The following is a 27,017-nucleotide window of genomic DNA, read 5'->3' as shown; positions in this document are numbered from 1 at the left end:
TGTTTTACATTATTTTCTTCGTGAAGATACTTTTATCTATTATGAACACCTGAAGTAAGGGCTGAAAATTCAAATGAACAAAAAAGTTTACTAAATGATTTACTCAGACAAGGAGGTAATGCGCCAAGAGAGGCATTTGATATAAGGGAGACTCTGAAAACATATTTTAATTCCGAAACCGGAGCAGTTCCTTGGCAATCTAATCATATTTAAAATATTATTGTATGATGTTCTCTTCATAGTTAATTTAAGATATTTATTTGTTTTAAATAATGACATACATATGTAATGGATGGTGAATGTAGCTATAACCCTACTAATAAATACCTAAATTATGATAATATATAGAGTACTTACTTTTTTCTAGTTCTTCTGCTATTTTCTTCCAAATTTGTTGTTTGTGGACGTTGTCTGATTATTGTTTATTGGCAAAATTATACAATTCTTCATGATTTCTCACAAATTCAATTAACTGCTCGTCCATTTTGTCTCACGTGCTGTACAAAACACATATATTCGAAACTCATCAGCACATACTACGATCTGACCGTCGGCGTCGAGTATACACACTGGCGGTTTTTATAACAACGGTTCAATCACAGTCAAATCAAAATATCGTTGGAAAGAAATACCGCGGTCAATTGAGCAACACGTGAACTGACGTTGCCTTACAATGTGAATAGTGCAATTTGAAAAAAATGTAATAATATTTGACCTGACTTTGACCGGACCGTAATCAAATCGTGACTTGATCTATAGTGTGAATCAGGCTTAAATGTGCCTAAAGAATTTGCCGCAAAAACGACAAATTCATTTAAAAGGCAAAAAATTGTTTCTCGATTTCTTATCATTTATTTATCTAAAATGATTAAATTAGTTCGACTTAAATATGTATTCTATGTGTTCTACTGAACTCAGAGTGCTGAGTTTAGTCTCACTCTCTCAATACATTAATTTTAATGATATCGTCACACATTATTGTTCAACTTTCGAGGGACCATATTTCTTGAATGAGTGACTCGATTTTTAAAAACTAAGCAGCGTTGTATAGGGAATAGTAAGACCTTTTTAAGGAAGTATCACTTGACCCATTTGAAAAAAATTAGGGGATGTCACCCCCGCTTAGGGGGATTTTTGAAATAATTTTTATATCAAAAGTTGTCCCCCTACCAAACATACTTGACGTATTTTTGGATTTTGTCGAAAAGTTTTTTCCCGCACTGCAATGCCTTGCGATACGTTTTCGATGGGCCACTCTGTATATTTTGTGATGGATCACTTTGAGGTATAATTTTAACTGCTTCACAATGTATTATATAAAATAATTCTACAATCTGTGGTGAAATAGAGAGAGAATCTTAAATCCTTATAGTTACATGCATACGTATATACATAGGAATACCTTCCAATTGATCGCCTGCTAGTTAAGCAAGACTTGTCAGCACGAAATAAATTAATAGTAAATAGCATTCAATTCGCTATCTAAAAAAAATTAAGTTACTCTCTATTAATACATAATATCATTATATCATAAGTTGAACTTTTCACAGTCAAATTTAAAGACTCTAGCTTAGTACGGAGCTCTCCCACTTTTGATAACAGACCAGTAATAGGGTGCTCTCTAGTTTTCCCGATCTTTCTGATATAATTTTTTTCTTCGTAATAGTAGGTACATCTGTTATGTATTTAATTATAAGATTTTCCATATAATATAATGCTGTTAGCTCTGATGGAGCGCTTATGAGATTCTGACAAAATTTGCTCCACATTAAATGGCGTTTGTTGGGTCACACTAAATTCCTGCAGCTTTTTATTAAGAATATTAACTTCCTCTTGCAACTTGTGCACCTTCCTGAGAATTAATGGAGCAGCTTTAAATGCGTTTCGGCACTCACCACAAAAGTACATAAGTGATAATAAGCACAATCGCTCTCTGCTCCGAAGTAGACGTATGAGTACATTCCTCAGTAAGATGAAAAACTATCCTACAGCAGTCAAAATTAGCTTGTTTATCCTGTGGGCTTACCACCTGTATAAATTGTTAACACCATGGGGTAGCCATTTGACATACCAAAGTTTGGCGTAAATAAAATATTCATTATTTCTAGATATTTTCGCTAACTATTTGCTTACACATTTACCGATTTCATTTTTTTTGGTACCGTTGAATAGAGAATTTTATGCTTCTATGATGACTTTCCTTTCTATGATGTATCACACGATGGGGGTTCCCATTTGACATATTAAAGTGAGGTTAGCTGGAGGTGAGGAGGTGATTGACAGAACTTCAGTAAATGCATAATTAAACGTCCCCCTGTATATCTTATTTGATGTGTTTTTTTTTCTTTTTTTTAAGAAAGTTATTAAGGGTGGATCGTTTTGAAATGAAAGCACTATATTGTTTAATTCACTTCCTAATTAATTATTCAGCAAAATACATAATGTAATTGGACTGGTATATTATAATACGTGGAATAATACCTAATGCTTACTAAACTATTTAAGGTTAATATACCTATGGTAACAATACAACATATTATTTAGATTGCACCATTTCCTATAACTAGAATATAATATAATTTGCTTATAAAATATTTTGAAGGTTATTGATCCTTTACATCTGGCTGCTGAGGTTGAATTAAAGGATTTCTAACTTATTGCAAGATAGGAAGGAGTAATTAGGCTTTGGGGTAAGGTTTCCAGCTATCCAGTTATCTTTGGGCGGAGCCAGAGCCCGAGTCCCACTCCTCGTAGAGAAAACGACTGAGTAAATTAAGAAAAAGCTTGAGTAAATTTATCTAGACGACTCTGTATGTGCGCTGATATCTGGACTAAATTTTTACAGCTCGCAAAGACAACTGCCGTCCGCGAATAATGCGACTCGCGAATAGTGTGTGCTCTTTGGAATGTGTTAAATAAAATTGGTGCGAGCGGGGAGCCTTGGGGAACTCCCGCTCTTTTACTGTTTAAGGAGGTGATAGTTCTATTTATTTAAACAGTAAATTCCCTGTCTTTCAGGAAATTTTAAATAAATTTAGTGAACCTTGCGGACACCCCTAATTTCTGCGACTTATAGATTAAACCGTCATGCCATACTCTATCGAGGGCCTTTTCGATGATGATTGTGATCATGACAGTAGATCCCTTAAGTTGATCATCCATTTGTAAATCCGCACTGCTCTTCCGGAATTATTTTGAGTTTATCTAGCTCCTCCCATAATCTGCTAAGACTAATGGGTCTGTAACTTTTCGGTTTTTTTATGTTTTTACCCTCTTTAGCTATTATAACCACAATTGCTTTTTTCCATTCTATCGGAAAATAGCACAAGCTAATACATTTGTTTTAAATAGTTTTTATGTTCAAGGGTCAGGTAGTGTTTTAGCATTTTGTTGTTTATTTCATCATGGCCTGGTGCTTTCCTATTCATTTGGTCTTTATATACGTCTTCTTTCTTGTAGGCTTATACTTTTGTAGTTTCGTAATGCGTTTAGCGGTAGGTTTTCGATTTGTACGTTTGCTAACTCTATTTTTTCACGTAATTCAGGATGATCTGGTAAATCGTTTAGGTCAAATTGTTCTGTTAATTGTCTGTTTCCGCTTAAGTTTCCAGTCCGAGTATATCAGAAGACCGTTTTCTATGGGCGGGAACTCTGTTTTTGTTCTGCCTCTCAGTATTTTTGAAATCTTCCAGAATTTTTTTGTTTGTCTTCATCGCCATCGTTAAGTTCTTCTAAAAAAAATTCCCCATATTTCATTTCTGAACTCCAAGACTTCGTTTTTTATTCTTTTTGTAAGATTATTCGCAATTCTTTTTGCCTTTGGGTCTTTTTGCAGTCTAGCCTGTTTATCTAGTCTGTTTCTTGTTCTTATTGACCTTTTAATTCTCATTGGGACGACTATGGAGTGGGTGTTGGGGATTGGAATTTTAGTGGTTGCTAAAGTAAACGATTCTTTAATTGCATTTGTTAATTGTTTTATTAAGGAATTTTATTTTCTCAATAGAGCTTGAAGTTGGGATTGTATAATTTTCTGCAAGTATATTTTTATACATTTCCCAGTTGGTGATAAGTTTTTCAGGATAATCTTGCTTAGAGATTTGAGCTACATTGATTAAGATTGGGGTCAAAACAAAATATGCATTGCTGTTAACAAAGCCTAAAAAATAAAGTTATAACTGAAATAAAATGAAATAAAGAAGTTACAAATATCGTTCCAGTTAATATATACAACAAAAAATCAAGCTAAATGATAACATTGAAATAAAGATAATAAAATTAAATTTGAAAGATGTGAATGGCAAACCTATTTAATAATTTGTATTAAAATACTTCAGAAAAGTATTCTGTGAGACTATAGTAGCCCTTTTTAACAAAAAAGCTTCTCCATATTTAGTTCACCCGAGAATTCACCATTATGTTTTTTAAAAATCAGGCAGACAGACTGTTTTTAAAATAAAAATACAGTACAAGGTAAGAAGTTTGTGTCTAACAAATCAGGGACGACAGGTCTCTCGAGAACCGACCCTAAATAAGCATCTAATAGCCCTGTTTTGCAACATAAATACCTTATTAATGACATACTAAGAGCATGATCCCCAAAAACAAATACCATAACGAAGATGGGATTCAATTAAAGAAAAATATGAAGCTCTAGCCACTGAGCTGTTTAAATTATTCACAATGACACGAGCATAACAGCCAGAGAAAATTTTATTACATAATGTACTTATATGATTTTCAAATTTTAACCCAGAGTCAATATACAACCCAAGAAATTTGCTCACATTAGCAGACAATACTATATTATTACTTAAAACGACATCATTAAATGCACATTTGAAATTTAAAATATTTGTTTTAGAAATACTAAAGAACAGCTTATTAGCGTCACACCATCTTTTTACCTTACATAAATCCGACCGAATATTTGCCTCAAGCTGCTCACAATTCTTATTTTATCACAGAACGGTGGTATCGTCTGCAAATATGGTAAAATGGACATTTATTGAAATATGAGGCAAATCATTAACATAGATTAAGTATAAAAGAGGTCCCAAAACTGATCCTTGAGGTACACCTATGCTAGTCTACATTTCATTGGAGCTTTGGCCCTGAAAGTTAACAGTCTGCACTCTTTCCATCAAATATGAGTAGAACCACTCCAAGACCTTTCCCCTGAATACATAAGCCTTCAATTTACTCAACACTATACCGTGGCTGACGCAGTCAAAAGCTTTAGACAAATCACAGAAAACTGCGGCCACACAATCACCATTGTTTAGTCCAATATATAACTTTTCCAAAAAATTGAAAATAGCATCACTTAGGGATGCCTGAAAGCCAAAATGCTGTACACTTATAAGGTTGTGCATATTTAAAAGTGAAAGGACCCTATTTTTAATAAGTTTTTCCACAATATTTGACAAAGTTGGTAGAGGAGATATTGGTCGAAAGCTTGAAGGATTATTCGTATCTCTACCTTTATATAAAGGGGTAACACAAGCTTTTTTAAACAAGAAGGGAAGGTACCTGTTAAAAATGAAGAATTAATAGCTTCGGCCAAAACCTCCAAAGCTGTGTAGGAGAGCTAACAGCACTCTCAATGAGATAGCATCATACCCAGAAGAATTTTTATTTTTAATTTGTCCAAATAATTCCTGAATTTCTAATAATGAAACCTGAGCGAAAAAGAAAGCACCCGAAACAGACAAATGATCCAAGTATTCCCGAAAATCCACATGATCTATGCAAGCATCATAATTCATGTTATGTCTAGTAGAACTCATTTATCTTGCTAGCATCAACGATTGAAGTCTGAGTTGGTTTTGCCTCTTAATTTGTTGACTATTCTCCAGGACTTCTTTGATCTATTTTTTGAATTTAAAATACTGTGTTGATAGTAATTATATTTGGCAGATTTTATGACTTTCCTATAAATTTTCCGATATTTATTATAGAATGATATAAACTGTATATTTTGAGAGAAATACTTTCTTATATAATGTAATGCCTTCATATTTTTAGTGGATGTTTTTATCTCTTGTAATTCAAGGTTTCTTTTCTTTAATTTTCATAACTGTTATGGAAAAAGAATCTCTAAATAATACACATAGAGTATTATGGAATTCCTGAAGTGGATCATGAAAGCTTAAGGCATTTTGCCAAAGGATCTCCATACAAATTAAACTGAATCTTTCAAAATTTCTTTTGGAAAATATACGGCCTACCCTTTTTTGAAGTTTAATTTGACCATAATGTTCAAGTGGCAATGATGCAACAACAGCCTCGTGATCTGATAATTCAGCATTAACCGTATTGCATTTCATACTTTCAGTATCAAAAGACGTACATACATAATCTAGAACCGATCAAGAAAAGGCAGAGTAGGCTCATCAACATGCAAATTAATTAATATTTATCAATAATAAAAATTATAAACAAATTAAAAGAATCTAACCAACTAGTTAATGATTGCACATTGGGATCTATCTTATTTGATCAATATTGAAGTCTCCTGTTAATAATATTGTTGAATTAACTGAGAATTGACTCAACAAAACTTCTAGACTCTCTAAAAAATCTCAACATTTGTGGATGGTGACCTATAATTAGTATTATTCACACTTCAGCCCCAGATCAGCCTTTAAAGCAAGGTTAAACTGTTTAAGATTTCCCAGCTCACTCAAGAAGATGCTCAGCCTATCACAGAGCTATTGCTTAAGGTTATACAATTGCAATACAATACAATTGCTGTGTTTTCTATTGCCGGGTCTGTATTACGTTGCGGTACTTCTTGGTGCGTAATGTTTCTTTTCATTAGTATTGCCATGCCCCCGCCCACTACGTTTGGTTTGTTGTTTCTATAAACTTTGTAGTTCTGTATTTTGAGTTTACTGTGCGGTCTTAAGAAGGTTTCTTGAATCAGCGCTATGTTAACGTTGTTATTGTTTAAGAACTCGCACACTGCACGTTCCAACTAACAATACTCAGGTATTTGGCCGAATCCCCCAGTCAACGAGTTTGAACGTAGAAGCAATTTTATCGCTGGATTACTATTTGTTAAGTTCAAGAATTTGTCACACACGCGGCAACGCTGCCAGCCTTGGTTTTGAAACTGCGCTGAATGAGACGATCGCTCTCTTCTCTAGCAGCCGCCGCCATGCTTGCATCATTAGTATTTTATTAATTATAAAAATATACAATTTAAATCAGTCTAAGTCTTTTAATGCAGAGAATGAATTAAAAGCGATACAGTTTAGCAGAAAACAACATTTTATAGCTCAGATTGGATAAGATTAGATGGATTAGATGGCAAACCTGTGTGTAAGTCTCCATTTTCCTTTGTGTTTATTCCTACTCGTTTAGTGGTTTAGATATTGTTTATTTTAAATAGGTGTGCCTTATTAATAGATTTTGGAACTTTGAAAGAATAATAGAATTAACAGACAGAATTATAGAGTAAAAGGGTATTAAATCACTAGTTAGCCAAAATGGGAAAAAAGAGTGGGCAGGGCGAAGAAAATCTTAGTAAACTATACAAAAGGGTAAAACAGTTAAATTTACAGCTTAAAAAATTTGTAGAATTTTTAGATAGAGTAGAAGAAGAGCAACACTTAGCGGAATTAGAAATTAGATAAGGAAAAATAGAAGGGCTTCATACAGAAATAGATACTGTTTATTCGGAAATAGAGTTGCTAGATGAAGCAGTTGATGGAAATCAGGAAAAGGGAGAATTTAAGACCCATTTTTACAAGGCACTTGCTGACGCAAAATGTTTTATAGATGGACTTAAAAAAGATAGTTTAAAAAATAGTAATTTAGGTTTGCAGCAAGATCTCAATGCGCTGGATATTGCAGGTTTGGGGGGAGTTTCTGGCGGTGCTAAGCTTCCTAACTTACTACCAAAATTTAAAATTTAAAGGCGAATACGACAAGTGGACACAGTTTTTTGAAACTTTTCAAACTTTAGTGGATAAAAATCCGCAGTTAGATGAAATTCAAAAATTTTATTACCTCCTTGATTCATTAGAAGGGAGCGCTCGCAAGGTTTTAGATTGTTTAGTAATTAGTCGTAGCAACTACCGAGCTCCTCTACAGCTTTTAGAAAAAGGATTTTTCAATAAGCCTGTAATTATTTAAACTCATTTAAAAGTCTTGTTTGATACCCCAGTAATCCATAAGGAAGCGCATTTCTTATTAAGATCTTTAGTGGACTTAATTAATAAACATCTTAGGGCTTCGAAGACTCTTGGTGAGCCAGTGGAAACATGGGATAGGCTAATAATCTTTTTTATGAGCAGGAAATTAGATATGACTACCAAGGTTGAGTGGGAAGAAAAATCCGTAGAGTCGTTTGAGGGTAATCCCAACTTAGATAACTTTTTAAATTTTTTAATCAATAAATGTAGGGTTTTAGATAGAATCAGTGGGCTATAGTAACAGTAGTAATAAACCTATGAAGCAACAAGACAAGACTGTATATCGGTCATCCTTGCCAGTAATAGGCACTAACAATCAAATAAAATGCGAGTTTTGTCAAGGTCCACACTTCGTTTATCGGTGTGAGCGTCTTAAAGCATTACCGGTTTCAGAGCGTTTAGAAAAGATTAGAATGTTGAAGCTTTGTATAAATTGTCTTAGGTCTAGTCATGAGGCTAAAAACTGCAGGTCTTTTGGATGTAGGAAATGCAACCGACGACACAATACGTTATTGCATATTGATAGAGAGACAGGCAATTCAGAAAATAGAGCAACCGCCAACATATCTATTAATAATGGTTCGGGGTCATATAACCATGCAGAAACTCCAAATCAAGTTGTGGATACGTCTAATATAGGAGCGGCGGCGTATAGTATGGTAAAAGCCAGTAGTCAAATTATTCTTTCCACGGCAGTAATCGATATTAGGGACAAAAAAGGTAGCTACGTTAGATGTAGAGTACTGCTGGATAGTGGTTCGCAAATAAATCTCATTACAAATGATTTAGTTCAAAGATAAGGTCTTAGCAGTCAAAACACTAATATACCCGTTACAGGGGTAGGCCAAAAGGTAACAAATATTTTAAGACCAACTTACGCAATTATCAGATCTTTACACAATACGTATACAACTAAGATTTTGGTTTTAATTATAGAAAATGTGACGGCTCATATCCCAGCAAAAACTTTTGATCTTTTAGTTTTAAAAATTCCCTCACATTGCAGGTTAGCTGATCCAAACTTTAATCAGTCTGATAAAATTGATATGCTTATTGGGGCCTCGTTATTTTACGATTTGCTTTGTACTGGCCAAATAAAGTTGGGAAGAAATCTTCCTCCTCTTCAAAAAACGCTTCTGGGGTGGTTCTGTTGTTTCTGGGCCATTCTTCGAAAATAAAGATAAAAATAAAACGTTAGCTAGTCAAGATGTAAGCCTTTGCAATTTTTTTGTCAACAGAAGAGAAAATACAAAACCAGTTAATATAAATAAATTAGTAAATAAATCCCCAATAAATTAGGGGATTCCTTTGAACAAGCGAAAACACGTTTTCATAATTTTAAAAAAAATCATTAGGAACCCAGAGTTGTGCAGTAAATACTTATCTTTTATTAATGAATATGAACGGTTAGGCCATATGACTAGACTAGGGCCAAATGACATTTCCACTAATAATCCCACTTATTACTTACCACATCACGCTGTAAAAAATGTAAATGACTCTAGCATTATAACGAAGCTTAGAGTGGTTTTTGACGCAAGCGCCAAGACATCAACTAATATTTCTTTGAACGACATACTTAAGGTTGGGCCAACGATAAAGAGTGATCTGTTTGATATTCTTATTCGATTTCGTAGACATAGCGTGGTCATAACAGTGGACATAGAAAATATGTACCGTCAAGTTAACCTTTTGCCTAAGTATCGCGATTTACAACGGATATTATGGCGCGAAAATCCAGACCTAGACCTTCAACATTTTAGACTTAATACTTATCACGTATGGAACTGCATCCGCCTCGTTCTTAGCAACAAGATGCTTAAAACAAATCTCAATCGATATTCAGGATAGATTGCCCCTAGTAAGTTCCATAATAAATAATAGTTACTATGTAGATATAGAAATATGATAAATCGCAACGGTGCCGACGATTTCCGACGCTGTAGAGGTTACCAATACTTTAACCTTTAAATTAGGAAAATATGGGTTTCCCTTGAGAAAATGGGCATCAAATAAACCTGAAGTTTTAAACCATATTTCTAATAAACCCATAGAAAATTCCGGTTATTTTATCATAAATGATAGCACTAGAAAAATGTTAGGCGTATTTTGGCGAGCTGATTCCGATCACCTAGAATTTAGTACGAGATTAAAAACCGTTGAAACTAAAAATGTTACGAAACGCTTAATTTTGTCCTTAGTGTCTCAGATTTTTGATCCGTTAGGCTTAGTAGGGCCGATAATGGTAAGGGCGAAAATCTTCACTGGGATGAGTCAGTCCCTCTAGACATTTTTACAATGTGGACTCACTTTTATTCTTGGCTTGAATATCTACAGGAAATTAAAATTCCTAGACAATGTATTTTAGACAATTCGACTCAAATAGAACTTCACGGTTTTGCAGATGCCACTGAGACAGGCATTTGTATATTTCTGCGCAGTACTGATCGCCAAGGGAATATTTTAGTAAATCTTCTAGCGTCGAAATCTCGGGTAGCTCCGTTAAAGAGCGTGTCGTTGCCTCGCTTAGAACTTTGTGCAGCTGTAGTGCTGGCAAGGTTACTTCATAAAATTAATACTTCAATCGAAATAGACATAAGTAGTACCTCTCTATGGAGCGACTCCACTATTACGTTGGCCTGGCTTGGCTGAGGAGCCAAGTACTGGAGTACTTTTGTAGCAAATCGTGTTTCTGAAATTCAAAGACTGACTGAAAATCGTAAATGAAATCACATTAGCTCTGCTGAAAACCCAGCGGATATAATTTCGATAGAAGCCGATTCCAAATCCCTAAAATATTCAGAATTGTGGTGGCACGGGCCTCGATGGCTACAGCAGGAGGCTGAAATGTGGCCGATATATAGTCTGGACAATTGATTCCGAACGACGAAAGGTAAAAACTTGCCTACTTGCGACACAAATAGATTTAGAATTGTTTAATAGATTTTCTTGCCTCTACAGATTAAATCGGGTAGTGGGTTGGTGCATTAGGTTTTATAGAAATTTAAAAACTAGACCAGATGATAGGCAAAGGGACGATTTAACATTAGCTGAAGTGGAAACTGCATTAACTGCTGTTTAATGAAAAGAGTATAACATCAGGAATTCTTGGGTGAAATTAGGGCTTTAGAAAAAAGGGGGTTGGTATCTAACACTAGTAATCTAAAATCATTGAATCCATTTTTAGAAAACGGCGTCCTTAGAGTAGAGGTTCGATTACGCAACTCAAATAAGAATTATTCAGTAAAATTTCCGATTCTCTTACCTAAGAAGCATGTCTTTACTCGCTTAATTATTAAAGACCAACATCAAAAAGAGTTACATGCGGGTCCTCAACTTCTTTTAGCTACATTGCGCCAGCAATATTGGATAATAAATGGAAAAAATGAAATTCGACAGGTATTATCAAAGTGTATTACTTGTTTTCGGATCAAACCTCAAGTGTTGACCCAAAAAATGGGTAACCTACCCCGTGATCGACTAATGGTTTAAAGGCCATTCGCCATTTGTGGAGTTGATTATGCAGGTCCATTTAACATTAAGGATGGAAAATTGCGAAATAGGTGTATTGTTAAGGGCTATATGTGTGTTTTTGTCTGTTTTTTCACAAACGCTGTTCACATAGAGGCAGTTGGAGATTTAATTAGTTCTTCCTTTTTGGAGTGTTTAAAAAGGTTTGTGCCACACCGTGGTTGTTCAAAAATTTTCTCAGACAACGGAACGAACTTCATTGGGGCTAATCGTGAACTTAAAGAACTTGCTCAAAATTTAGCTAAGTTAAAAAAGAATAGCTTAATAAAAAATTACTGTATGCAAAATAAAATAGAATGGCAGTTTATTTCCCCAAGATCCCCTCACCAAGGTGGGCTTTGGGAGTCATCAGTAAAGTCGGCAAAACGCTTAATTCAACGGATAATAGGGAGTCCAAATCTTACATTCGAACAGATATCAACATTTTTTTGTCAAGTTGAAGCCGTGTTAAATTCTAGATTACTAACTCCTTTATCCCCCAGTCTAAATGAACTCCAAATTTTGACACCTGTCACTTTCTCATTGGAGCATCACTGAATGCCGTGCCGCAACAAGATGTTTCCTGTATTCCAGCCAATAGACTTAATAAATATCATATGCTGCAACAAATGGTGCAGCATTTCTGGCAGCGATGGTCTCTTGAATATTTGACGACTCAACAGCACAACAAATGGTATAGCACCGCAACTATAAACGTTGGAGACATGGTTGTTCTTAAGGAAGACAATATCCCGCCACTCATGTGGAAATTAGGCCATATTACAGCTGTTCATCCTGGTAACGATGGTGTGGTATGAGTCGTTAGTTGCCGTACGTCCAATGGAACCGTTAAGCGCCCAGTTCAGAAGATTGCCCTGCTGCCGTTTGCAGATTTTAATGAGCAGTAAAAGAAGACCTTATGTAATGTGAAAAGCCTTATGTTAAAAGAAGACCTTATGTTATGTTAGCCTCCTGAAACTGATCTCAAATTCAATGACTTATGCACTACTGATGTATAGTGTCTCCTGCGAAACAATGTTTACTTTATAATGTGATCTCAGTGCATTAGGATATTACTGTTTTATTTCTGTTAAATACTTCTTAGTATACATAAGTTACATTTTTAGAATGTATTTTATTTGTGTTTGTTTATGCTTTATATTTCCATGTAATATTATTTTTTTGTTTTTCGGATATTATTGAAAGCCATACTTTCAATAGCCAGCGGTATATGTTAAGTTCAAGAATTTGTTAAAAGCGATACAGTTTAGCAGAAAACAACACTATTTAAGACGTTAAGCTTATTGAGGAGGTTACCGATTTTTTAATTCAGTTCGTTTTTGGGAGACTCAATAAATAGAAAAGTGGGTTATTCCTCGCGCTATCAATGTTTGGTAAAGTAGCCACCCTCCTCATTGGCCCCTGAATGGTCGAGTTTTTTCCGCGTATGACACTGCCGTAGCCTTTTTTTCTGACTATTGACAGTTTGGGTTTTATGGGCACTGCCAATAGTTTGCAGGCTGGTCCCACCGCAATTGCAACATTCAGCCGGCTTATCCCTTTCCTTATCGAAATTCTTGTAGAAATGTGGTCCCTTGCACTTATGGCACCTTGGCCCAATATTGCAATTGCTGAGTGAGTGACCGAACTCCTAACAACGATGGTACTGCCAAATTTGTCTGGAATCTTTTCGGGCTTTTGACTTGAGGTTCTCGTCTCTGACCCTTATATTCAGGAGTGAGCTTACTTCGTAAATTTTTTTGTTGATCTTTAGGCAAAAAAAACCTGATCAAGTTGGTTTTCCTCCTTCGCTCTGGATCGGAGCCCAGTTCGGCGAGGGTGAAACCCAGCTCTTTTATTTCATCCTCTATTTCAGACAACTTAAACTTACGATCGAATCCTCTAAATATTAAATTAAGCTTACGATCATCCTCCAAAAAAGAACGAATGGTACTCTTGGTTATTTTCTCTGAGAAGCTTAGTAAGATCCCTATGGTCCTGAGATGTCTTAGGGAACAGAGCCTCGCTCATCCTTTCTCACTTTTTTTAACTGGATTTTGTTATCCATTATAAGTTTGTGCTTTTGCACCCAATTTGTCGTGTCCTTTAATACTATCTTTGGAACTTTAACCGCGTGGTTATCCTGGTTAGGGTTAGCGCTGTTTTGGTTTGAAAGTGACAAATGGGAAAGTGGTGTTTGGAGAGGGTTACTTTTAGACTTTCGGCTTGTGTCTGGCAAAGCTGGGAAGTCATCAATTTTTTTATTTGTATTTTTTGACTTTATGCTTATCATTAGCTAAATTTACATTATTAGTCGCTAAATTCCTATTGAAATTCAATGTTTGCTCCAGTTTGAGACTCAGGGAAGAAAGCTGCTCTCTAAACGATTTATTTATTTTTTCTAAATTGTAAACTTTTATTTTCATTGATTCTGCCTGAGATTTTAAAAAAGTTTCGAGATTTTTTAAATTTTAAAAAGAGTTGGCTTTCTCAAAAAGTTCAACTTTTCTTTGCTTTTTTTTTAAGGGATTCCTGTTGTCTAATGATCAACATCTCCCTTTACTGAATCTCAATCTGAAGCCGTTCGTTATTAACAGTCGTTCGAATAGGTTTTTTGAACTACCCGGGTATAGCATCCCCAGACTTACCCCGCTCTGATCTTTTTTTGGCTCGTTCTGCTCTGTCTGCTAATTTCCTTTGCTTTACTTTCTTTTTTTCCGTAGCGTCATCCTCTCTTATGCTACTGCTTGTAGTAATACTAATTTCCATTCTTCCTTGTTCTAATTTTCCCAAATATCCTGCCTCCCCTAGGATGGGTGGCGTTTGTGTATTATAATCCGTTCTCTTGTTGTTTGCCTTTTTTTATCGTCTTTATTCTAATCCTATTTAAATATGCTCGTTGTTTATCCGCAGTCAACCGTCCGGTACCTTGGTTGACTCGAGACTCGAGATTTATGAAACCTGTTATATCTATCTTGATGATTTAGTTCTTTTTGGAAGAAATCTAATCGAATCATAATAAAAACTTAATAAGCCTTTTTAATAGAGTTCGTAAATCCAATTTTCAATTAACTCCGTTAAAATAAATCCATTAAATAAATTGTGCAAAAAATATGCCTGGTTCGACTGGTCTAATGAATGCGAAAATTCATTTTTATTTCTCAAGAGCACACTTAGCTGTTTTAGATTATCCGGATTTTTCAGAAAATAGCGAATTTATTCCTCAAACCGACGCTTCTAATATAGCAACTGGAGCAACTCTTTCAAATATAGATAAATAACAAGCCGGTTGCATATGCCACTAGAGCCTTTAAATAAGCCTAAAATAAATTATACTTCAATAAAAAAAAATCCTTAGCTCTATTACTCGACGTTTAAAATTTAGAAGCTCAGACTGGTATTGTAGGAGTTTTAAAAAATACCATAAAACAGTATTTAGTTATTACCCATGTTAATAAGAAATATTAACCAACTTAGAAATTGTATTACTTTAAGCTCAGAGGAATTTTATTTTGTTTCTACGCATTACGCAATTAATTTTAATTGAAATACTCGATTAACATTGACGCAAGACGAAATGTTGAGAGATTAATATTAGTATTAAATTAAATATTCGCGAATTAGTAATAATAAAAGATAAAAATAGTAAATAATAAAGTACGCTTGTAATAGAAGAAATATATGTATAAAATATACACACACACACACTTTAAAATAAAGTGCGATATACCATGCTAGTAAGTGCCACAAGTGCGATGCCTATACCAAATTTCAATTGCTTATCTTGAAAAGTAAAAAAGTTATTAAGTGTTCCCTTTTGCCTGTGTCACCTCAGGACGTGTACATCTGGCCATAATAGATTTTTTTTTATTTAAGAAGTAGCCATGAGAAAATTCTGGAAATTATTTTCAAGTTTCGTTTCCAATAAAAATTTCTATACAGGAGCAGAAACACCAAGTAGAAACTGTGGCGTTAACATTAATTTTTTTAAATACCCTGTATTTTACGACGTTTTACAATTTTATGATACATTCTGAAGACTTTTTGTATAGCATAATTATACAAATAACCATATGCCGAAACTGAATGGTTTGTTAAATATGATGTAACAGACTTACGAAACATATGAAATTAAAAACATAAAAATATATATTACATTTATTGCAAGTAATGTTTAATTTTTTTTCCATTTAATTTAATCCGTCCTTTGCAATGAAATTTTGGGAATAGGGTGTTTCAAGTAGAAACTATGAGGCCAACATTATTTTTTTTGTGATTTTTTAGAAAGCTAGTAGCTATTATTTTTGAACAGTTTACAATTTTAGAACCTATTTGATGATGGTATGGCAAGCATTTGTGAGTATAATTGTCATATAAGTTGTCATCCATAATTTTTTAATAGAATGTATTTATCTGAGAAAGAACGAATTGAAATACTCATGATGATTGGTTTTGGACACCGGTACGTAAACAACAGGAAGTCTCTAATTAAGTGCAACTTATGCTGAACGTCTTGTAATTAGATGAATACTGCAAGAATTTGCATTTCAATAGGTATATTTAGATTTGGTAGGTCCACTCCCAGCTGATATTAATAGGTTTTCATACATTCTTACTCTTCAATGCTATTTGCTAAAATTTGTTGAGGCATATCCATTAAATTCGGAAAAGTCAAATGGAATAAAAGCACGTATTCAGCATAAGATATAAATTGACATCAGCCTACGCATTCGGCCGTAGGCCATCATGATGGCTATGACTTCGTTAAAAGGACGACTCCACTTAAATGAATTTACAGAAAAATCGAAGACCATCGTTACATAAATGGCTCCGTTTTTTGAATCTTATATACTAAACGTACGAACGTACCTTTATAAAGAACGTACATCGCCCATTGAGCATTAAGATGCAAATATTAATAATAAATATCTATATACCAATAATAATATCCATTAACATCTAAGGAAGCAAAAAAAGTTGCCAAAAATTTCGTAAATAACTTAACACTTAAATACGGTATACCATTAGAGGTTGCTGATAGGTGTACCGAGTTTATGTCTCCCACAATAACTAAAATTGGTAACATTTGAAAATTCACTGGGCGGCTTATCACCATGAAAGCCTAATAGACCTAACGGTCACAATGGAGGGACACAGGTGACCCACTCGATGTATAGGTGCGTTTAAAAGTATAGGTACGTTCTATACGGGTGACACAGAAAAAAGGGAACACTTAATAACTTTTTTACTTTTCAAGATAAACAAATGAAATTTGGTATATCGATAGAATAGTTAAAAGAGCATCTTTTGACATATTCTATTGTTCTCTACCACTTCCGGTTTAACAGGATGTGACACTAACTTTCTTATTTTAAATGGGACACTTGGTATATTATTACGTATTTCAAATAAAAATAATATTCTAAAAACAATGATTCTATATTTACTACCTTTTGTTTATAACTTATAGAAAAAAATCTTTTTTTTAAATTTTGAAATAGGGTGCCATGAATACGTTAAAAGTTTTAATTTTTTAATCAAGTAATCACAGAAAACAGTTTTTTTTTTAATTTTATGACTTAAATCTTTTACACGCCTATTTAAAATGTCCAAACCATTAATTTTGGAATTTACTAAATTTTTTTAAATAGCACATTATTGAGAACAACCACTTTTCAAATGCGGTTTTTTTTTCACAATAATTCGATATGAATATTTTTTAAGTCATAAAATGCAAAGAAAACTATTTTTTCCGTGATTACTTGATTAAAAATTAAAACTTTCAGTGGATTTAGGGCACCCTTTTTTAAATTTAAAAAAGTTATTTTTTCTATGAGTATAGAACAAAAATACAGTAATAGTGGAAAATACAGTATTATTGTTTTTAGAATATAATTTTTTATCAAAATACGTAAAAATATACCAAGTGTCACATTTAAAATAAGAAAGTTAGTGTCCACTTCCTGTTAAACCGAAAAGTGATGGAAAATATATCATCTTTTGACGTAGAATATGTCAAAAGATGCTCTTATAACTATTCTATCACTATACCAAATTTCAATTGCTTATCTTGAAAAGTAAAAAAGTTATTAGGTGTTCCGTTTTTGCCTGTGTCACCCCGGTATATCTCAGGACGTGTACATCTGATCCTAATAGATTTTTTTTTATTTAAGAAGTAGCCATGAGATAATTCTGAAGACTTTTTGTATAGCATAATTATACAAATAACCATATGCCGAAACTAAATAGTTTAGTAAATATGATGTAACAGACTTACGAAACATATGAAATTAAAACATAAAAATGTATATTACATTTATTGCAACATCATTATATTAATTTTTTTCCATTTAATTTAATCCGTCCGTTTTTGTGATTTTTTAGAAAGCTAGTAGCTATTATTTTTGAACTGTTTCCAATTTTAGAACCTATTTGATGATGGTATGGCAAGCATTTGTGAGTATAATTGTCATATAAGTTGTCATCCATAATTTTTTAATAGAATGTATTTATCTGAGAAAGAACGAATTGAAATACTCATGATGATTGGTTTTGGACACCGGTACGTAAACAACAGGAAGTCTCTAATTAAGTGCAACTTATGCTGAACGTCTTGTAATTAGATCCACTATTAGCAAAATTAAATCAAAATTTAGGGAACATGGCCATGAAAGAAATTTATTTAAACGAAAACCTGTAGAAGTATCTGAAGTACAAGTAGTTAGACATGTTGCCATTAGTACATTTCAAGAATTGGAATTTATCATTATAATCGAATTATTTTTTCCTTATCGAAGAGTTTATGCATGACTTAAAATTATAAACAGTTTCTTTAACAACAATACAATTCTCTAATAATAATTCAAGGATAACATTTGTATCGTGTCGGATAAAGGGGAAAATAAAATTAATAATCTCATCACTTACGTTAATGAACTACACCTCAAATAGAATTCAAGTTAGAGAAATTAAATCAAAGGAAACTAGCCTTCCTATATGTTGCTAGCCTATTTGCTGCTATATATAAAGCAAATTTATATAAATACAGTGAAATTCATGAGAATTGTATAACAAAATTTGCTGCTTTCAATAGTTTATTCTACTATATATATATATGTATAATTATTTAACAATATACAGAAAAACTTCATGCACAGATAATGTTATACAATTCTCATGAATTTCACTGTATTCATATAAATTTGCTGCTTTCCATAGTTTATTCTACCGACTTTTCAAAAGCCTACATTCATAAAAATCATTTCAAAAAGCATTAGACACAATAAAACATATTGCGATTATTAATTGCTGCTCAATTAAGTGCATAAATAAATAATTCTTAAATCTTACAATAAAATTATCTTACAACATAGTACATAACAATCAGATGCACACAATTTAAAATTTTATTGTCTAAGTTATTTTAGAGTATCCCTAAAATTAGCTTAATTTTATAAAAACCAAAAATTTTCCATTTTGTTTCAAACTTCCAACATTGTTTATATAAAGAAAAATAACTGAACTAAATTGGGAGCTTCTTCGTTGAGCTGCGAAGATTGCCATGCCGTTTATGTAGGATTGTAGGCCAATCTCAGCGTCAAACTCAGACTAGGGTATTGGAACACCGAAGCCTGTATAACAAAATTAGAGCCTCTGAAGGCACGGAAACAAAATCAACTTTTTTAACTATCTATAAGACATTGTTACACAATACGTGAGTATGAAAGTACCACACGAGGGTCCTAAAGGTAAAGTTGGAATTTCTAGAAAAATTGGAAATAATAAAAGTCAAGAATGTCCAGTGCTGAATGGGATTTCTAATTTTGAACCCTACTTAATCAAACTTTCCAATCTGTTTCAAATCAGGCATTTCCACCAGATTTTTCTGATGCAGTACCAAACAAAAGCAACGAAACGCCAGAAGACAGAGAGTCGACAATAGGTACGAGAACAAGAACAAATTCTATTAAAAGCAAACAATCACACACTCCAGAAGAAACGTGTGCAGCCCCACCAATTAAAAAGCTACGGAAGTAATAGGTACTTAACGAATTTCTAAAACCTTTTTAACGCTTTTTTTCATTAATTTTAATTTTTGTCTATCTATTTTTATGGAATTAATTTTTATAATTTCTTCTATGTTGTACCATGTGCATGTTCTAATATTAGAACGTAAAATTTTTAAACTTTTTTTGAATATTTCGTACATTTTTAACGTGTAATATTCGTCATTTTTATTTTATTTTTAAACTATGTATTAATGTCTATTATTAAAAAATGTTAATGCAAATTAGGTATTTTATATAAATGCGTTAAATATAGAACATTCAATCACAATGGAGAATGTTATTGGGATAAAATCATTGTTCCTACGTACTTAATTAATGATTTTAATATTTGTAACCAAACAGAAAATATAGAAAACAGATTTAGAATATTTGAATTAAATATTTGTGAATTAAATTCAAATTATGATGAATCTCAATACTTTTTAAAGCAGGCTATCTATGAGTTTGACCTTACTGTATTGTCTAAAACTCATCTTATATACGATTTACAACTCTTTAACTTGCCTGGATATCATTGTATACTCGTATATAATTCGGGTGGCTTTACATTATTACAGGAGATATTAACTTAGACATTTTAAGAAATTATAAGAACATTGAAGATTACAAGAGTATTTTATCTGTACATGGATTTACTTCATACATAAATAGATAAGCAAGTCCTCAGACAAAGACATGTATAGACCATTTTTTCGTAAAGGGAGATATTAAAGAACTACTAAATTATAAAATAATAGACCATTGCCCAAGAATTCTAACCTTTGGCGCAAAAACAAGAACAAATAATACATCACAGACTACTAGGGAAAAAAATATATTAAAATTTCTTGGCAATTAAGCATAAAAATTATTTATATAATTTAACCCCTTACTGCATGATTTTTTATTTTAAGTTGAAAAAAATATATGTGATAGTTTATGCCGCAAGATTAAGTAGAAAAATATTTAAAAAAATTATTAATGTTTTGTTTTTGAAAAAAAATGACATTTTTGACATGTGCCAGATTTGGCACAAATTTTCCCATAGGAAAGAAAATAAAAAAATTGCCAGAAAACGTAGTTATTCAAAAACATTATAAATATATCAAAAAATATTTAAACTAAATATAAACCTTAAGAATATTTAATTATTTCACGTGAAAACGGCAAAAACAATTTCGATCTTTATTTGAACAGAACCTGACATTACACTTTTCATATGTAATTTGGGTTTTACCCTTACACTCAGGAAATTTGCATCTCTGACGATCTTCATACCACTCAGGAAGATGGCCCACATTATCGCGACAAATTTCTTGGGCTGGTATTTGCGCAAAAAGATATTTCCTTTTTTTTAATTCTAGTTGTGGCTGAAGTACGCAACTAGGTCTGCCCCGCTTTCTTGATATTGCATTAGATCTTGTTAGAATTTTCGCCAATCCAAGTTTGAACTCAGCCAGTGGCAAATAACATTCGTCAGAATTCGTACTTATGACCGATCTTCTCCATAATATCCAACTGTTACAACATAACATATTCAGGAAATGAAAAAAAATTCTTAGGTAAAATTGTTTTGATCTTATTAGTATCCTTTAATAGCCTAGCATGGAATCCAAAAAATCCACACCGCCCATATAATTATTGTATACTTCTATACACTTTGGACGAGGGATCATAATGTGCTTTTTTTCCTTTCTACAAAATCTCAGTACTTCAGAAATAGGTTAACTGCCTACATAGGTTGATACTGTAGTAACTATTTTATTATCAAATTACGAAACTACAGACACATCTGTCTCATCCACTCGAGCCACTTTTTCAACAACCGTGTCCCTTCCTTTTTTTTCATTGCAGATTCCTTAGGAAAATCAAAATCTGGAATTCGATTTTTGCGAACAGTACCAAGAGGCAAAATGCCCTCTTTGCTAAGATAAACAAGTAGTGGAAGGCTCGTAAACCAATTATCAAAAAAAACTTTGTAATTTTGATTCCTTGGAACTGACTCTGTCAGTTTTACTACCATATTAATACTTGCTCCAAGATCTGATTGATGAGCCTGCAACTTAGTTGGTCCAGAAAAGAAATCAAAATCATAGCTAAAGCCTGATACTCTACTTAGTACAAATACTTTGTAACCCCATTTATGAGGTTTTTTCGGGTTATATTGCTTTAGGGTTGATCGAGCTTTTGTAGGAATAATTTGTTCGTCAACTGCAAGATGTTCTTCTTTTGGAACAAGTAAGTATCTTTCTCGCATTTTTTCTAAAAAGGGACGGATTTTGAAAAGCTTATCATAGTCAGGTTCATCACGATTGTGTTGCTGCTTTGTATTATCATTGAAGTGAATAAACCGTTTTATTTATTCAAATGTGTTGCTTCAATAAGTTCTAGTTGATGGCAGGTGTGCTACAGACATGTATATGTAAATTCCAATAAAAATATTAATTTCTTCCTTGCTTATATTTGCTGGTTTTTCAGGCCTACATTGGATAGCATATAAATTAGTCTGTTCCGCTATATACACCAATATATCATCAGTAAAAAAATAAATTGAGAAAATCAAAAATACCATCAAAATTCAAAATATCGATTCCTAAAGATTCAGTTCCTTTGAATAATTTGTCTTCCTTAGCTACCTTCATATGTTTTTTCTCCCATTCCAGAACCACCTTGTTTGTTTTCTTTTTCTTGTACGCTGCAGCTAGGGTTGAAAAGGGAACATCATCTTCACTATCAGAATAATTGGTTTCACAAATTATGACATCCTCAACTTCTCTCTCAATCTGTTCATCTTCGCTGGACTCTTCCAATAAAACTTTAGAAAATAGTGTTCTGTTTTGGTAAAGGTTGTCGTCTGACAAATTTTCATCTTCACTACCACTTTGATTTGGAATATCAACAGTTTTGGTAGCGTAAAACCGTCTTGGATCTATCTGAAAAAATTCATGATTTTTTCCTTTACTGCAAGTTGCATCAAATATGGCACAAATAAATAAATGACAAACAATTGACAATTATATACATTGAAGGGCGTAATTATACCCAGACCACATGAATAAATACTTACCAAAACATAGATAATTTTACAAAAAAAAAAAGATTTTTATGTATTTTATGATCACTTCAACTTTGTAAATAAACGTTGGAACACGTGGATTCCGGCGGCTAAACAAGATCTGACCTAATTCACAAAATAAGCGCTAGGCGGCGACAATATTAATTGAAAATAAAGAAGCGAAGGTGCCAAATATGGGACAAATTGCGGTCGCGGCATAAAACCACAATGTCTGTTTAAAAATTAGTTTTAAAAAACATGTTTTAAATTTGGCACAGTATGCGGTAAGGGGTTAAGTCGCAAAAACCCTATTAATAAGAACTTATTTAATAAATACAAAGCCTATAAAAATAGATTGCGAAATTTAATGAAAAATGCTAAAAAAACATACGCATAAAACTAAATTTCCCGAAATGAAAATCAAACTAGTGCTCTATGGAATTGTGTTAATCAAATTTGTAACAAACTTTTTCGAAAAACAAAAACTGACAAATTAATACTATCGAGTGGGCAAATTGTAATGGACAAAAGTGAGATTGCAAATCATTTTAATGATTTTTTTGTGAAATTGGGGAGAAGTTGGCGAATAAAATTGAAATTCCAAATGATTATAGGGAACAGGAACCATGTTGTCCAAGAAGCCTATTTTTATTTTATAAAATAAATGAACTTGATGTTGTGAGGACTATAAACAAAAAAGTCTCCAGGTTATGATGGAGTTCATTCCGAGGTTCTAAAAGAAATTGCCTATGAAATAGCACACATCTTATGTTATTTAATAAATTTTTATTTTCATTGCAACATTTCCAGATGCCTTTGAAATAGGCGAAATTAAACCACTTTTTAAGGAAATTGTTAATTTTTTTTGAAAAAAAAAATCTGGTCCCAGTTTGTTAACATTGAAGGACTTAAAAGTAGTACAAGGACAACTATAACCTGCGAGGTACCTCGGGGAACAGTGCTGGGACCGGTCTTATTCATTGATTATATAAATGGTATTTTAAAAATACATTTATGTAGACATATAATTAGATTTGCCGACGATACTGTTATCTTTTATGAAGTAGAGTCGTAAACGTCTTTAAAAGAGTTAATTGAATTAGATTTTAAAGAAATATGTAAGTGCTTTCAGATAAATAAATTAACACTAAATGAGCACAAAACAACATTTTTGCCATTTACATCCTATTCTCATACTTTGCCAAATTTTTCGACCCTAGAAATAAATTGCTATTGTCAAAATTGCTATTGTCAAATATCTCGGTATTATGATAGTCACCTAAGATGAAACTAACAGATAAACTATGTAAATTTAGAAAATTTAAACAATTATTTACTTAAAACAATTTATTATGCCCTAGTTCAATCTGTCTTAAAATACGGAATAGTTGGTTGGGGAAGTGCGAGAGACTGTTATCTTAAAAACTTGGATGTTATTCGGAAATGAATTCTTAAAGTCCTCTACAATCAAAATAAAACTTATGCGAGCAACCAGATCTTTGCTCAATCCAGAGTGTTCGATTTGCGACAATTATATTTTTTCAATATTGTTATGTGCATTGCCAAAAACAAAATAATTCTCGGACCTGTTCAACATAATAGACCAACACAATACAACACTGACTATGTAATGGTTCCTTATTCAAGTTCAGCAGCAAAATCTTATAATTGTCTCCCAGAAACCCTAAAACTCTTAATAGGTAATGAGAGATCGTTTAAAAAAAAATGAAAAGACTGGATTTTTGAAAAATAGGCAAACATTTCATTTGCTTTGTAAGTAGAAACATGTTTTAAATAATTTTAACAACTATTAGGCATAAATGTGTTTGTAATGTATGTACGACATGTTCTGTGTCAGGATAAAACGTTACTAGTTCTAGTTAGTTAATTAGGTAAGTTGCCCCTAACTCGCGTAGAACCCCGAAATATGGAAGTTGTGAAAAATATGAACGCTAAACCGAATGTGACTATATTCTATATGGACTTTTCACGGATTTGGTTTTTTTTTCTTGCCCTAACAAGCTTTACCGCTTCAGGGCGTATTTATGTTTATTTATGCATTTATATTTGTATTTATGTATTTGGCTGTATATGGATTTAAAATCATCGTAAATAAACATTATGGTTATTATTATTATTATAATTATTTTATTACTTGATTTTTGATGATTTGATTTTGCCTTTAGATTCTCCTCAAATAAAACAAATGTACTTCAACAAGCAAATTTAACCCAAGGCTTAATGCTACCTACTTATAACACAGAAGTACTCGGTTCAGTTCCTACATCCATTCGACAAACCTTTTCTCATTGGTTATATACTATTTGTTTTGTTTTTTTGCATTTAAATTTACCCTCATTACTACATTTTGCTCATATTTTTAATATGTGATCACTAGCTTCCTATTTATTAACTTTTGATTTTCACCTTGAACTTCTAACATGGAGTATTGGTTTTTTTTTATTGAATGTAATTCTCTGACCCTATATTCAATATATTTGAGACCTAGGACTTGGAGTTTAATTTATTACTATTTAGTTTAAGCCGGTATCTTTAAGGAATATATTGAGTAGTTCTTCGAGTCTTTTTGAAACAAAGAGTAGCAAATACATTATCATTATTCTCATAATATTTTTTCCTAGGGAAATTTGTAATAATATATAAGACAATATAAAAAGGGTCACATCTGGTAAAACCGAAAGTAATGAAAAATAACTGAATATATTAAAAGATGCCTGTAGAACTATTGTATTTATTCTATATATTCCTGTATAACTATTCTATCCATATTCCAAATTTCATTAGTTAATTTTAAAAAGTAAAAAAGTTATTAGTAGTAGGAATAAATCTGCAGATTATTCAACACTTGATTTTAGTCAATATTCAAATAGTGTGGAGGAGAATATAAACAACTTTTATGCTGACAGTTTACAAGAAATATCCAAAAGCAATGAAATCAAACATTAATAGAGTGTAGTGTACTTTCTCAAACTTTCAAACCTTAACGTTGTCTCAACTCAGAAAACTAGTTTATAATCTTAAAAACCAAAGCGCTAGTGACAATAATCTGTCAATAAAACTAGATAAGGACCTGTTTTGTGTCGTGGGCTACCCACTTCTATAGCTAGTGAATACGTCAATAAAAACGGGAAATTTTCCAGATAAATTAAAAAGTAGTCAAAAGTGTCATAGTTCCTATACCCAAGGTTTTAAAACCGTGTTCAGTGAGTGACCTCCGTCCTATCAACTTATTACCAGTTGTGGATAAAATTCTAGAGACGGTTGTCTGTGGACAGTTAAAGGACTATTTTGAGACTAACGGTTTATTATATGAAGGACAATCGGGATTTAGGAGCCAACATTCATGTGAATCAGCTCTGTGAGATGTTGGAGTCTAAGGTAATCCTAAGTGTTTTTGTAGACTTAAAGCGCGCATTTGAAACTATAGACAGAAATGTCCTTATTGAAAAGCTTTAACTTTATGGTCTATGCGGTGTGCCTCTAAACTGGATAAAAGATCTCTTGTCGCGTAGATATCACTGTAGTAGGGTGAATAATAAAAAAATCATCGTTAAGGCAAAGTGTATGGGGTATCCACAACTTATTAATTAATTAATAACGTGTGGGACGGCGTTAATTGGCTTTCTTTTTAAACCATAATTGGAGTGCCATAGACGCGCACACTAACCAGTGACCATCAAAATGCCTATAACACGTTCAATATCGGATTCCGATGATTTGGAAAAATTAATTACAAAAGTGTGTACCAAACCCATTAGCCGAATGGAGGAAAGAATTGTTTCTAAGCTTAGCAGTTTGGAAAAAATGTTATCTTAATTTTGTGAGCATGTCGAGAATTGTGAAGCCACCATAAAAAAAAAAAACACGGAGTCAATAGCGGCCCTGGAAGATGGGCTTGAAAATATTGAACAAACATCAATAAAGAACAATTGTATCATAATATGTGTCATGGAGATTCAGGAGATATATAAAATATATATAACATTACATTATAAAATATATATAACATATAATATATATAACATTCCAGTTGCCTTTTCTTCATTTATAGAAAATAGGCTAACCGTGTTCATTCGTAGCCGATCGAGAGTTCTAGCCGTGACACTGGTTTCGTGGCGTCAAAATTGAAGCCGAGATTTGGTGGCGCACGCCGTACAGTGGAACGACTAAGTGGAGTCCCGCGGT

At 32.8% G+C, this 27,017-nt stretch overlaps 1 protein-coding gene and 1 long non-coding RNA gene across 2 annotated transcripts in view; one reads left to right on the top strand and one right to left on the bottom strand.

Moving 5' to 3' along the window:
• The window catches only part of LOC126743605 (alpha-2C adrenergic receptor), a 243,995-nt gene that overhangs the window by 23,601 nt on the left and 193,377 nt on the right, over window positions 1–27,017 (bottom strand). The gene's annotated exons all lie outside the window — the stretch shown is intronic.
• Window positions 19,252–19,998, top strand: LOC126743728 (uncharacterized). The gene is made up of 2 exons (XR_007662969.1): window positions 19,252–19,422; window positions 19,476–19,998. It is a non-coding gene; the product is annotated as an uncharacterized LOC126743728 (long non-coding RNA).

Source organism: Anthonomus grandis, chromosome 1 (genome assembly GCF_022605725.1).
Source record: "Anthonomus grandis grandis chromosome 1, icAntGran1.3, whole genome shotgun sequence".
In the NCBI taxonomy this organism is placed as follows: domain Eukaryota; kingdom Metazoa; phylum Arthropoda; class Insecta; order Coleoptera; family Curculionidae; genus Anthonomus; species Anthonomus grandis.
The sequence above is the reverse complement of the archived record's forward strand: the minus strand, read 5'-3'. Positions and strand labels throughout refer to the sequence as shown.